General features: G+C 35.6%; 1 protein-coding gene across 10 annotated transcripts in view; it reads left to right on the top strand.

The window, feature by feature from the left end:
- The first annotated feature begins 10687 nt into the window (after nucleotides 1-10687).
- Nucleotides 10688-12208, top strand: part of Tm1 (tropomyosin 1) — a 132320-nt gene continuing 130799 nt past the window's right edge. For 9 of the 10 annotated variants that reach the window (XM_072539677.1, XM_072539676.1, XM_072539678.1 and 6 more), the window contains exon 1: nucleotides 10688-10848. The gene's annotated coding sequence lies outside the window, so the exon portion shown is untranslated. The remainder of the gene's footprint in view (nucleotides 10849-12208) is intronic. The other variant, XM_072539675.1, reaches the window with a different exon arrangement.

The raw sequence follows: 12208 nt of genomic DNA, 5'->3' as shown, positions 1-12208 counted from the left end.
GCAGCCAATTGGAAATCATCACGAATTTGATTACTCTGCAGAAGGTGGATTATATGGCAATTACACAGCAATACTTATAAATGATTTATCGCCCTATAAATTTTTTCGTATTTTCGTTGACGATAAAATTATTGACGAGATTGTAAATCAAAGAAACGTATATGCAACTCAAATATTGTGTGATTCCAACGTTATAAACAGTGATTCAAGACCACATAGATGGGCTCCAACCGACAAAAATAAAATGATTAGATTTATTGATACAGTAGCTTACATAGGTCTGGTCAAACAGGGATGCGTGTTGAGCCCACTGCTGTTCTCAGTGGTACTGGATGAAGCAATAAAGAAAGCCAAGAGAAGAATGAGAAAACTAACATTAGGATACTGGCAAATGAAACAGACTCAACTATCAGAGCTTCTATTTGCAGACGACATGGTTTTGATAGCAGAAAACAGAGAAGACCTACAGAACAACCTTGAAATCCTAGAAGAAGAACTGTCAAACATAAATATGAAAATAAATACAGAGAAAACAAAAACAATGATAATTTCAAATAAGAGAAAGACACACGCAATACAATTAAACAGAAAACAACTAGAACAAGTGGAACATTTTAAATACCTAGGAGTAATAATTGAATCAAACGGTAAACAAGACATGGAAATAAATGAGAGAATTGGACGAACAGGAAGCTTATTTAACACTATGAAAACAACATTTTTGGGAAAAAAAGAAATACCGGAGAAGGTAAAAACGGCAGTCGTTAAATCAGTAGTTAGACCTACAATCATGTATAATAGCGAGTAATGGACATTGACTGGGAGACAAAAATCTCAAGTCAATGCTATGGAAATGAGGTTCCTGAGGAAAATAGCAAACAGAAAGAGAAGAGACAAAATACGAAACGAAATAATCAGTCAAAACCTAAAACTAGAACCAATAAACGAAAAAATAGTAGAGGGGCAACTAATATGGTTCGGGCACGTGTGTAGAATGTCGAATGAAAGATTAACAAAACGAGTGTTTGAAACGAGAGTGCAAGGGAAAAACAAACGAGGAAGACCAAGAGTTAGGTGGGTAGACGAAATCAGAAAAGAAGTTGAGAAGAAAGGATTGACATGGGAAAGTGCACGAAATCTAACATAAGACCGGAAAGCATGGAGACAACAGTGCAAAACTTAATTCCACCAGCCTTACACCTAACAGTAGAAAGGCTTAGGACTAAGTAAGTTCACAGCAATACTTATAAATGATTTATCGCCCTATAAATTTTTTCGTACTTTCGTTGACGATAAAATTATTGTGTGACTCCAACGTTATAAACAATGATTCATGACCACACAGATGGGCTCCAACCGACAAAAATTAAATGATTAGATTTATTGATACAGTAGCTTACATGGGTCTGGTAAAAATGCTTTGGAGAAGTATTGGAGCAACGACGACCTATATAAGAATGGTATTATACCAAAACCATATTCCAAAATATATTTCAGCTGCTTCTTAGAATATGGTACTTTTCAGATAATGGAAGTTACTCAGGAGATCGTTTATTTAAGGTGCAGCCATTAGCAGAAAGATTTTCAAAAGGTTTATTCTTTGGGTCGGACATTTTGTATGGAGAAAATGGTTCCGTCTATGTCTAACCGTCTATGGTTCCGTTTCAAGAACGATTGATATTCAAACAATATATTCCCCAGAAAAAGTATAAATACGGCGTAAAACTTTTTAAATTATGCCGCAGCAATGGGTATACATGAAGTTTAAGAATATATGCAAGAAAAAGCAAGAAGGCAAAGCTTCTGTACCAACTTGATGCTCATGTAAGTGTCATTAACTTCTCAAAGGACCTACTTAATTTAGGACGATACTATTATTGCTGATAACTATTATAGAACTCTAGAATTAACAAATAATTTGTTGGACAATAAAACACATTATATTGGTACATTGAGAGCTAACCGCCGTGGAAATCCGAAGGAAGTCATACTCAAAAACTTAAAAAGAGAGGAAGTATTTGAACAGGAAAACGAAAATGGTGTATGCGTCCTGAAGTGGAAAAATAAGAGAGATGTTCTTCTTCTCACCACTAAGCACACTACAGAAACCGTGGCCATACAGCGACGCAGTGGTATGGTTCATAAACCGAAGATAATAATTGAATATAACGAAGGAAAGTCATCACTGATCAAATGACTTCTTATAATTCACTCTTACGAAAAACTAGTATATAAAACTAGCGATAGAATTCATTCTGGGGACAGCGGTTGTAAATTGTCACATAATATACAACCCGCTTGCTGACAAAAAAGCAAAAAAACAGCGTTTCGATAAGAATTAGTGAGTTCCCTCCTAACTTATGATGAGAAAAATGACGAAAATCAAACAACACAAACGGCATCAAAGAAACCAGTACAAATTCATAAGTGGCTTAAAAAGATTTTGTGCTATCCCTACAGTTAGATGACACAATCAAAAAAAACAGAGTGTGTTCCGTTACCCAGAACGCCCAAAGTAACGATCAGTTCATAAGCATCCTCATCCTAAGTCACACGTTGGAAGAGTGGTGAAGGAATAGCTTGGGGGTCAGATAGGTACCACTTCATAACGTAGTGTGACTGGTTTGATTTTCGGGCATGTGGGTCCCACTGCTTCATCCCATTAGGGGCTGAAATAGTGTGATTAGTGTGATTAGAATTATTGCTGATAAGTACTCATGAATACTCCAGAACTTCTTAAGCCAGAAGTTATGAACGTCATCTGGTCCAGGAGATTTCCAGTTATGAAGCTCTTTGATAATATTTGAAACTTCTTCAGTAGTGAAGGGTTCGTAGGGAGCAGTAACGTAGTGTTGGCAGTTGTGCGCCGTATCTTCGATCATTCCAGCATTGGTGTCATAACGTAGTGTGACTGGTGTGATTTTCGGACATGTGGGTCCCACTGCTTAATCCCATTAGGGGCTGGCGTGTGTGTGTATGTGGGTGTGTGTGTGTGTGTGTGTTTGTGTGTGTGTGCACAAATCGTCGAAATGATTGTCGTCTCCACTGATGGAAGCCACAAGAATAATGATCGTGTCAATGACCTCAGCAATCGAGACGTTAATTAGGAATAAAAAGAAAATAAATAAATAAAAATTCCTGTTTTTGTAGATTACATTTTCTCTTGGATCTCCGTCACTGTATCTATTTTTACCATTCTGATCAGATATAATAAAATCAAAACCATAAAAAGCGAAAGTGTGACATTGTACGAGATGCACGATGCCGCGGCCTAGTGACCTGCATGCTAATAAAAACAGATAGATCTGCAAATGTGCATATCTCTCCGATTATTGGCAACGTCCATTTAAGAAAGAAGTTTGGAAACAACGGAAACTACATTAACAACTTAAAATGTTTGATAAAAACCACTTAATGCAAATATCCTATGTGACTCGCACTGTTTTTAGGGCAGGTTTGTTTTATTCCTTTATATGGAATAAATGATATTGAGAAATCGCAAGGTCACCTCAACTGTATTGAATCAGAGTAATATTATTGTTATGGGTTTTATCGTCACGACTTACTTGAATTGGACTATATACTTAGTATATTTAATTTAGAATTGCTTACTTATTGATCAGCATTTAATTCATGTGCTTAAAAATAGTCCAAATTATATTATGAAGCCGCCAGAAATGTATTTTTAACTCACTTTAATTTTCTTATTTTCTTATTAGAGTATCTAGACTACATATAAAGTAAAGTAGAACATGTCTTTGAAAAAATTTGAATCTACAGATCTAAAAAATTTTGATTCATGTACAGCTGGTTCCTAAAAAAACTGATACGACTGTTAGTAAGGTTTGATTATTTTGAGCAGTGTATTTGATTGGTCTGACATTATATTATATTTATTATGACAGATAAATAGTAAAATAAACAAACAAACAACAAACAATTGATTACATACGTTAATTTATAAATTGTAATAATTGTTAAGGTCTAAATTTTGATATTATTTGGAATTCTTGCATTTTATAAAGAGTATATAAATGATAGTTTTTACATAAAACATGGTTGTTGTCCCAGATTTAGCCATACGGCTCACACTCCCTCTACACTAAGGGGAAAATTCACTCATCCCAGATACCTACGGTATCAAAAGGAATGAGCTCTGGTGGGACTCTTTCCGTGTTACCGAGCCCTAGGTGACTTGGTACGTTGGTGTATCTCCCAAAAATTTTAGTACACGTCTGGACGTTGAGAGTAATACAGCTTTCTGCATGGTCTTGTAGAGATGTTCATTCAGACCTAGCTTTTTTATGTTTTCTAGGAGGTTCTCTGGAATGACTCCAGTAGTAGAGAGAATAATAGGTATTGTCTGGGTACTTTCCATTTTCCACTGCCTTCGTATTTGAATTTCCAGATCCCTGTACTTGGCGATTTTTTCGTTCTATTTAACACGAAGATTATTGTTGTTGGGTATCGCCACATCAATTAATATTGTTTGTCTATTTAGTTTATTAACTAGTATGAGATCTGGTCTATTATGTGCCACTGTTTGGTCTGTGAGCACAGTGCGGTCCCAGGATGGCTTGTAGTTGTCATTCTCAAGTATACCCTCAGTTTGATAGCTATCTCTTGATGAAGGATCTTTCCTACTGAGTCGTGCCATTCCTTATATTCAGTTGCAGCAAATACCTGACAGCCACAGGTAAGATATTGGATAGTTTCCTGAGCTTGACATCCATATCCTCATTTGTCATTTTGGACCTGAGGGTCTTTGACGATATATTTCAGGTAATTTTTGGTTGGCATAACCTGATCCTGAATGGCCAGTAGTGAGCCTTCTGTTTCAGGGAACATCTTTCCTGATGTCAGCCAATAGTTCGACGCTATATTGTCGACATGGTCTTGGCTGACCCCATTGGGATGTTTTCGTCCTTGATAAGTTGGTTTATGCGCATTTCTGGTTCCCTCAGTTTGATCGGTGTTGTATCATCTACTGCACAAACCGCGCGATGTAGAGTAGATGTCTTAGCCTGCACCTGAAAATAAATTCTTAAATTAGTAATCTGTTTTTCTAGTTGCTCACTTATATCCATAAGTCCTCGTCCTACTAAATATCGCGGTAATGTCGTTCTTTCTACTGCACTTCGAAGATGGTGTTTTTGTGCCTTTGTGAGGTGTGTTCGTACTTTTCGCTGAAAATTTTCTATATCCGTTTTTGTCCACTTAACAATACCAAATAAGTAGATTAGTGCGGAACATACGTAGGTGTTTAGTGACCTAAACAAATTTTTACTGTTAAGGTGTGAACGAAGCAGCTGTTTTACCCTTCGTATAAACTCAGTAGTTATCTCAGTTTTCATTTGCTTATGGGCAATCTTTCGCGCTTGCTTTATTCCGAGGTATTTATACATATCATTTTCACCCATGGCCTCGATGTTCTGGCCGTTTTGCATATCGAATCCGCCGGGCTGAACTTTTCCTTTGATTATATTTAAAACACGGCACTTGTCAAGACCGAAGTGCATACTAATATCATTGGAGAAATTTTCTACTGTTTTTAGCATCTGATCCAGGTGGCTTCGAGTGGAAACCAATAGTTTTAAATCATCCATATACACTAGATGATTAAGCTTTGCAACAACAGTAGTGTTATTTTTGATGCTAAAACCTGTGTCGATAGTTTCGATATTGTTTTCGCCAGGTATTTGGAGGTGAATTTTTGTCTTCCAATCTGACATTCTATGTATTAAAAAGATCATTATATTATCATCAACTTTATATATTTTTAATATATCTAAAAGCCATTCATGCGGCACTAAATCAAACGCTTTCTTGTAGTCGATAAAAGCATTAAAGAGATTCCTTTTTTTGCTATACGTTTGGTTAGAAATGACAGAGTCGATGATAAGTTGTTCTTTGCAGCCCATGGAACCCTTAGCGCATCCTTTCTGTTGAGGCTCTATGATATTGTTTAGAGCACAGTGTTGGTTGATACAATGGGCTACACAGGATGTGACCAATTTATACAGAGTTGAAAGACAAGTAATTATTGGGCGGTACTTGGTTGGATCTTGGGTGTTATTTTGATTTTTGGGTATTAAATAAGTTGTTCCCTGGGTTAGGAAAGATCGTATTTCCTGCGGATTAGCAATAGTGTGATTAATTATTGCTGATAAGCACTCATGAATACTCCAGAACTTCTTAAGCCAGAAGTTATGAACGCCATCTGGTCCAGGAGATTTCCAGTTATTAAGCTCTTTGATAATATTTGAAACTTCTTCAGTAGTGAAGGTTTTGTAGAGAGCAGTAACGTAGTGTTGGCAGTTGTGCGCTGTATCTTCGATCCATCCAGCATTGGTGTTAAGAGCAGCTGGTGTGTAAAGTTGATTTCACCAAAACTCATGGATTTTTCTCGGCTTGGGTAAGATGTATTGCCACTTTCTGCAGTAGAATTGAGTTTCCGATAGAACGTCTTCTCGGCATTTTCAAAAAGCGTATTGTCGGATTTTCGTTTGTTTCTAATTTTGCATCTCCTTAGTCGGTCTGAGTAAACGAAAAGTTTTTGTTTTAATGTATCCAGGCACTGTTGTGCTGTGTTGTTTTCTGGATTATATTGTGAGTGTCTTGCGGTGGTTAGCATTATTTCTTCAGCTCTTCTGATTACTTTTCTACTTGTTGTTCCTCGAACATATTCCGTGATTTGACCAATTGACCATTTGTTATTATTTTTATTATTATTAAGGAATAAAACAAACGACTTAACTCAACAATATATTAAAGCAAGCTTCGGTTCATCTGCGTGAAAAAAACTATGAAATTGTCTTCTTCAGAGAGCTCTTCTAAGATGCGATGCTTTAATTTCGCGCCAAGTTGTTGTTTTTCTTCCCGGAAACTGTGACATAATTCTTGCAGTTTTCACATCTTCAAAAGGATTCTCTTCTAATCTCTAATCTCTAAATAATAAGTATTTATCCTTCAAAATACACTTCTCAATTTTCTACAAAATAAGCTTTAAGAGTCGTACCAGTTTTTTAGAAACCATTGTACCTGTAAAAGAGAAATTATAATCCTCAAATAAATCTAAAAAATGTCCTGAGTTATCAAGTTTCTAAAATAACTATGAAAAAGTAATACAGAGGGTCAAAAAAAGAATGCGGTTAAAATGACCGCTTTGTGCTTGCGGTTATTTTGACCGCTTGTAAATGCTTTTAGTGTTAAATCTCTTTAAATTTAAAGTTTTATGTGACGTTTTTTCATATTTTCTTGTCGTAAGCAGCCGTTTTAACTGTGTAGAATACACTTCATAATCTAATATTAAATGTCATAGCTCAAAGCTGGAAAGTTTAATAAGTTGCACTGAGTGTCTAAACTTAATGTCAGAAAAATAATCTTTTATCTATTTTGTCAAGAGGTGAAAGAACTCTCTGAATTAAAACGCAAATGCTACCTGAGATATAAAAGCACACAATCGGAAGAAGCTCTCGCAGAATATGCCCAAGTAAGAAACGAAGTAAACGCGGAATAAAGTCAATCAAAAGAGAACATTGGACTAAATTCACCAGCGACATGGACTACGGCCTACATGGTGCCCAAAAGAAAGTATGGAAAATGCTTCGGAATAGGAAAAAACCAGTTGAGTTCGTGTACCTACAGAGGAAGTACCTACAGAGACATGGCAACAGCATTTTAAGGAGCTATATGATGCTAAGGAAACGCTGAATATAAACGAATACGAAGCAGATATAAGTGCTAATCAATGACGAAGAGGTAGAAGCAAAGATCAAGAAGCTAAAAAACAGAAAATCACCTGGAACAAATGGTATACCCAATGAACTCTTAAAATATGGAGACCCTGAACTTGCATCTAACGAAGGCGTTTGACAGGGTTCGCCTGGGAGACATTCTAAATATATTAATAGAAAATAACATACCGACCAACATAACAAAGATAGTCCATAACCTAAATAACAACAATGTAACCAAAGTTAGAGCAGGAGACCAATTCACTAAAAATATTCCAACACCGGGAGGAATTAGACAAGTCGACAGTTTAAGCCCCTTCTTGTTTAACCTACTTATGGGCAAAATCATAATTAAAGTAACATCTCTCAATCTCGGATACAGAATGGGCAACAAAAGATAAACTGCGTTAGGCTTTCACGGCCATCGTCTAACTTGTTAAACTGTTTGTTCGGGCTGTTAGGCCGTTGTCTTCTGAGATTAGTTCTCGAGGTTTCGCCAACACTAAGGGTTGGCATCTTCTGGAGATGTTACTGCTTCGCTTGTAACCTGAAACTGTTAGTTCTGAAACCTGAAACCAGCATCTTTGTGCCTGAAGCATGTACTGACAATCATCATGTTCATTGAGGAGGCTTAGTGTATTAGTCGAGTTCCTTTGTTGTTTGACTCTTTATGTAAACTGTGAATTCCAATGGTTGGCATGTATTCCCTCTCCTTACCTATCTTTGCATTAAAATCTCCTATTAAGACCTTTACGTCATTTCTAGGACGTTTTTGTATGATATTTTCCAGTTGTTCATAAAATTGTTCTTTTTATTCATCCGGCTTCTCCTCAGTTGGTGCATGGGCATTTATTATTGAGTATTTAAAGAATTTACCTCTGATTCTTAGTGTGCATAATCTTTCGTTGAGAGGTTGGAAGTCCATTATAAGGTGCTTTACTCTTTTATTGACTATGAATCAAGTTCCTAATTTGTGTTTCGTTGGATGACAGCTATAGTATATCGTATAATTCTTTTTCTCTAATATTTTATTTCCCAACTATCTCATTTCCTGAAGTACAATTATATCGCTCTTATATACTTCTACACTGTTAATGAGAGACTGCAAGGCTCCTGGCCTGTATAGAGATCTTACATTCCACGAGAATAATCCTAAATCATTGTCTTTTTTCGCGCCGAGTCGTCGTTTAGATTTCAGTCCGGAAACTTTACCTTGAATTCTCGTAACATGCTGTTTTTTACGATGTCGTGGTGTTAACCCTACGCCCAACCCCAAACCTGGAGGACCAGTTCACCCGCTCTCGTCAGTTTCCGACCCAACTTTTCACCCGGGTTGGATACCGGATCTCCAGTTGGGTTGCTCGGTTTAACAGGGAGCACCGGCGTGAAGGTGAGAGTCGGATTTGAGAAGAGGCTAAGTGGAGTAAACTGGAAGCAACTCCATGTTTTCGCATTCTACCCCTTTACCCTTCTATTTTTTGATATGTGTTTTATTTTGATAACGTATGGTCCTAAAGTTTTGGGAAAAATTTCAAAAGCATATAACTCTGACTACAATAATCTTATATTTTTATTAAATTATTCAATAATTTAACTTAACTATCCTTATTATAAATCAAAATTCAAATGACAGACAAGGGACCACTATTTTCGATTTGCCTAATAATTCCCCTGACACGTTGCATCATCCTTTGGACGACCTCGGCGTCAATTTCTCTAATTTTTGTATATATGGGGCGTCTTAACTATTCCTGATTTTGTGCTTCCCATCCGTTATTATAGACTTTCCGACTTAATATTGCCCAGAACTCTTCAATTGGACGAGCCTGAGGTAGGTTGGGGGGATTGTCTACTTTCGGTACAAAGGTAAAGTAAAGTTTCGACTTGTTGGCGAAATGCACTCGCCTTAACGCGCGGCAACATCTCGGAATTCTCTCTAATTGATCCTCTGTGTATTTTGGAGCTTTCCTTCTTTTCCGGTAGATAATATTGTTACTGGATAGGGTCCTGTATATTGTAGTGTTTCTAACATGAAATCTTCTGGCCAGTTTTCGCTGTGAGACCCCAATTTTGTTCTTAGCTGCTTCAATCAGTCTTGCCTCTCTTATATGGTTCAAAATCCGCGGTCGGCCACTTTTACGCAAGTTAACACATGGTATCCCTTCTTCACATTCTCTGATTTTTGCAGAGCACAAACCAAAATATTCTGCTTTGTTTATTAAATGTCAATAACTATTGACATTTCAATTCCATGGCCTTCTTTGTTAAATGCATTTTGCTTCTCAATCAGACCAGGTGAAATTTTTCCCAAAACTTTAGGACCATACGTTATGTACGTGATATAAAACATGTTTATCGGTAATTTGTTAATAATATGTACGTTTCTTAATTTCACGTGTACTTCATTTTTTATTTCTAAAACAACGTTTTAACCGACGTGGATTTAACACGTTGTTTTATTAAAATATAGCATATATGTTCATAAATGCTTGTTTTGTATAAACTAAGGTCATATTACGCTCATAAATATATATTTTTTTTTCAAAATAATCAATGATAAGGGGTTTTTTCAATTTGTCGACAAAATGTAATTTGGCGTTTACAACGTTGTTCCAGCATAGCACTCAAATATTTGAAAGAATTAATAAGAAAATATGTAAAAACAATATTTCAGGTTGTTTTATTATTTATATATTGAATAACCGAATAACCTTTTTTTTTAAACTAGAAAAAAATTATAACACGATATAAACTAAACTGCCAGTATAATTTTTAAATAGCACACATGCTATTTTAACTAAATTATGATCTAAAAACTGAACATTTTGAGAACTCCTCGTCTGAGCACATAATTTCCCCACGATCCGCATTTAGCATCCCGAAAGGGTGGGCAGCGTCTTCTCCGCCACGGACGTCGTCGTCGTCGGTCTATTCTTGGAGGTGGTGGGGACGCACTGAGAACGGCGAGCGCCCGGTAAGGAGGCATGGAGGCAACAGGCCAAACGTAAACTGATAGCACCTCCGTGGTTCGTAAGTCGTAACGTTCAACTTTAGTCGCTCGAGACCGTGTGTAGTGTCAACGGGTAACTCGTACTTTCTTTGAGTTCTTTCGGTAAGTTTTACTCATTTTTCCTCTTTATTATCCGACTTAACTTTGTGAAATTACTATTATCTTGTTCTAACCAACCAACATCATATAATAACGTTTTTTGTTAAGGTATGCTTTAAAATATCATTTAGTTTAGGCATAAACTGTCGGCGTTTTCAACAAAAATCCTTTTTTTATGAACTATAAACAATTCACATAAGCAATTAGTTCATTTTGTCTTAAATCTGGAGCAGAATAATGTCAAGGATATTTTTATTTTTAGAATTTGAGAGCCTTACAATTTATATTATTAAATTTATTTTTAATCATTCATAGATCTTTAGATTTATTTGTACCTTAAACATTTTTATTAAAAAATATAAGACGTGATTCTAAACCTCCTAGAAAAAAACAAGTAAGTGAACTAGAAGAATATAAATTGATTAAAGGGTTGTTTAAATGTGCACTTTTAGAAATAATTGAGTCCTTGTAGATCGTTCTTTGACTTAAAATAACAGACAAAAACTTTGTCACAACATTTTAATTTTTATACAACGTTTCTGGATTTTTCATTGTAAAGTTTGTCGGTAACAAGAAAAACTAAGTGTATGTACATGATATCAAAATCTTTATGTCTAATAAATCTAATGCATTACTTATATTATCCCTATTTTAACATCTAAATATGTTCTTCAGTAATATCAAGCTCCATTCGAAATTATTTTTGTAATATGTATTTTGGTTAAAATCTTTTAAGTACTTAAAAAAAATGTTTTATAAACTAAGCAATTAAGAAGTAAAAAACTGTTCAATAACTTTTAGTAGTTATAACTTTGGAATTTGATCTCTAAAATCAAACATAACCCCAAAATATATTGAAGACGTGAAAAGATGATAAGCAACTCACAGTACTTCTTTTTGAAAATTGTTATTCATTATTTGATACTCCAACTATATGTACTCTATAATCTACTATCCTTTTACATAGTTAAATATCTTAAACTCTTTTACTATATTCGTTATTCTATTTACTATTCTATTATGATTGGTCAGTAGGCTCGAAGATTTTTTTAAACCAATATTTGTCAGTTACCAGCTTGGTACTGACACATTAAATGCCTGAGGTGCTTTCATAAACACATGTTTTACTCCTATCTCTGCATTACTGTAAACTATTGTTTCGTTACATAACGATTATGGCCCTATTTTTATGAAGCATTTTTTGGAACCGTTGCCAAGCATTGCAATACATATTTTGGTAACAAAAGTAAGCAAAAGTGACGCCACGGTCTATGTGAAAATAATCATTGACGATCGTCAGTTTTTATTTTTTGCTGCTGTTTCGGCCTACTAAGGATCACGAAGATTTTTTCCTCTTTTCCTA

This window comes from Diabrotica undecimpunctata, chromosome 8 (genome assembly GCF_040954645.1).
Source record: "Diabrotica undecimpunctata isolate CICGRU chromosome 8, icDiaUnde3, whole genome shotgun sequence".
NCBI lineage: Eukaryota > Metazoa > Arthropoda > Insecta > Coleoptera > Chrysomelidae > Diabrotica > Diabrotica undecimpunctata.
This window is presented reverse-complemented; position numbering and strand designations above follow the sequence as displayed.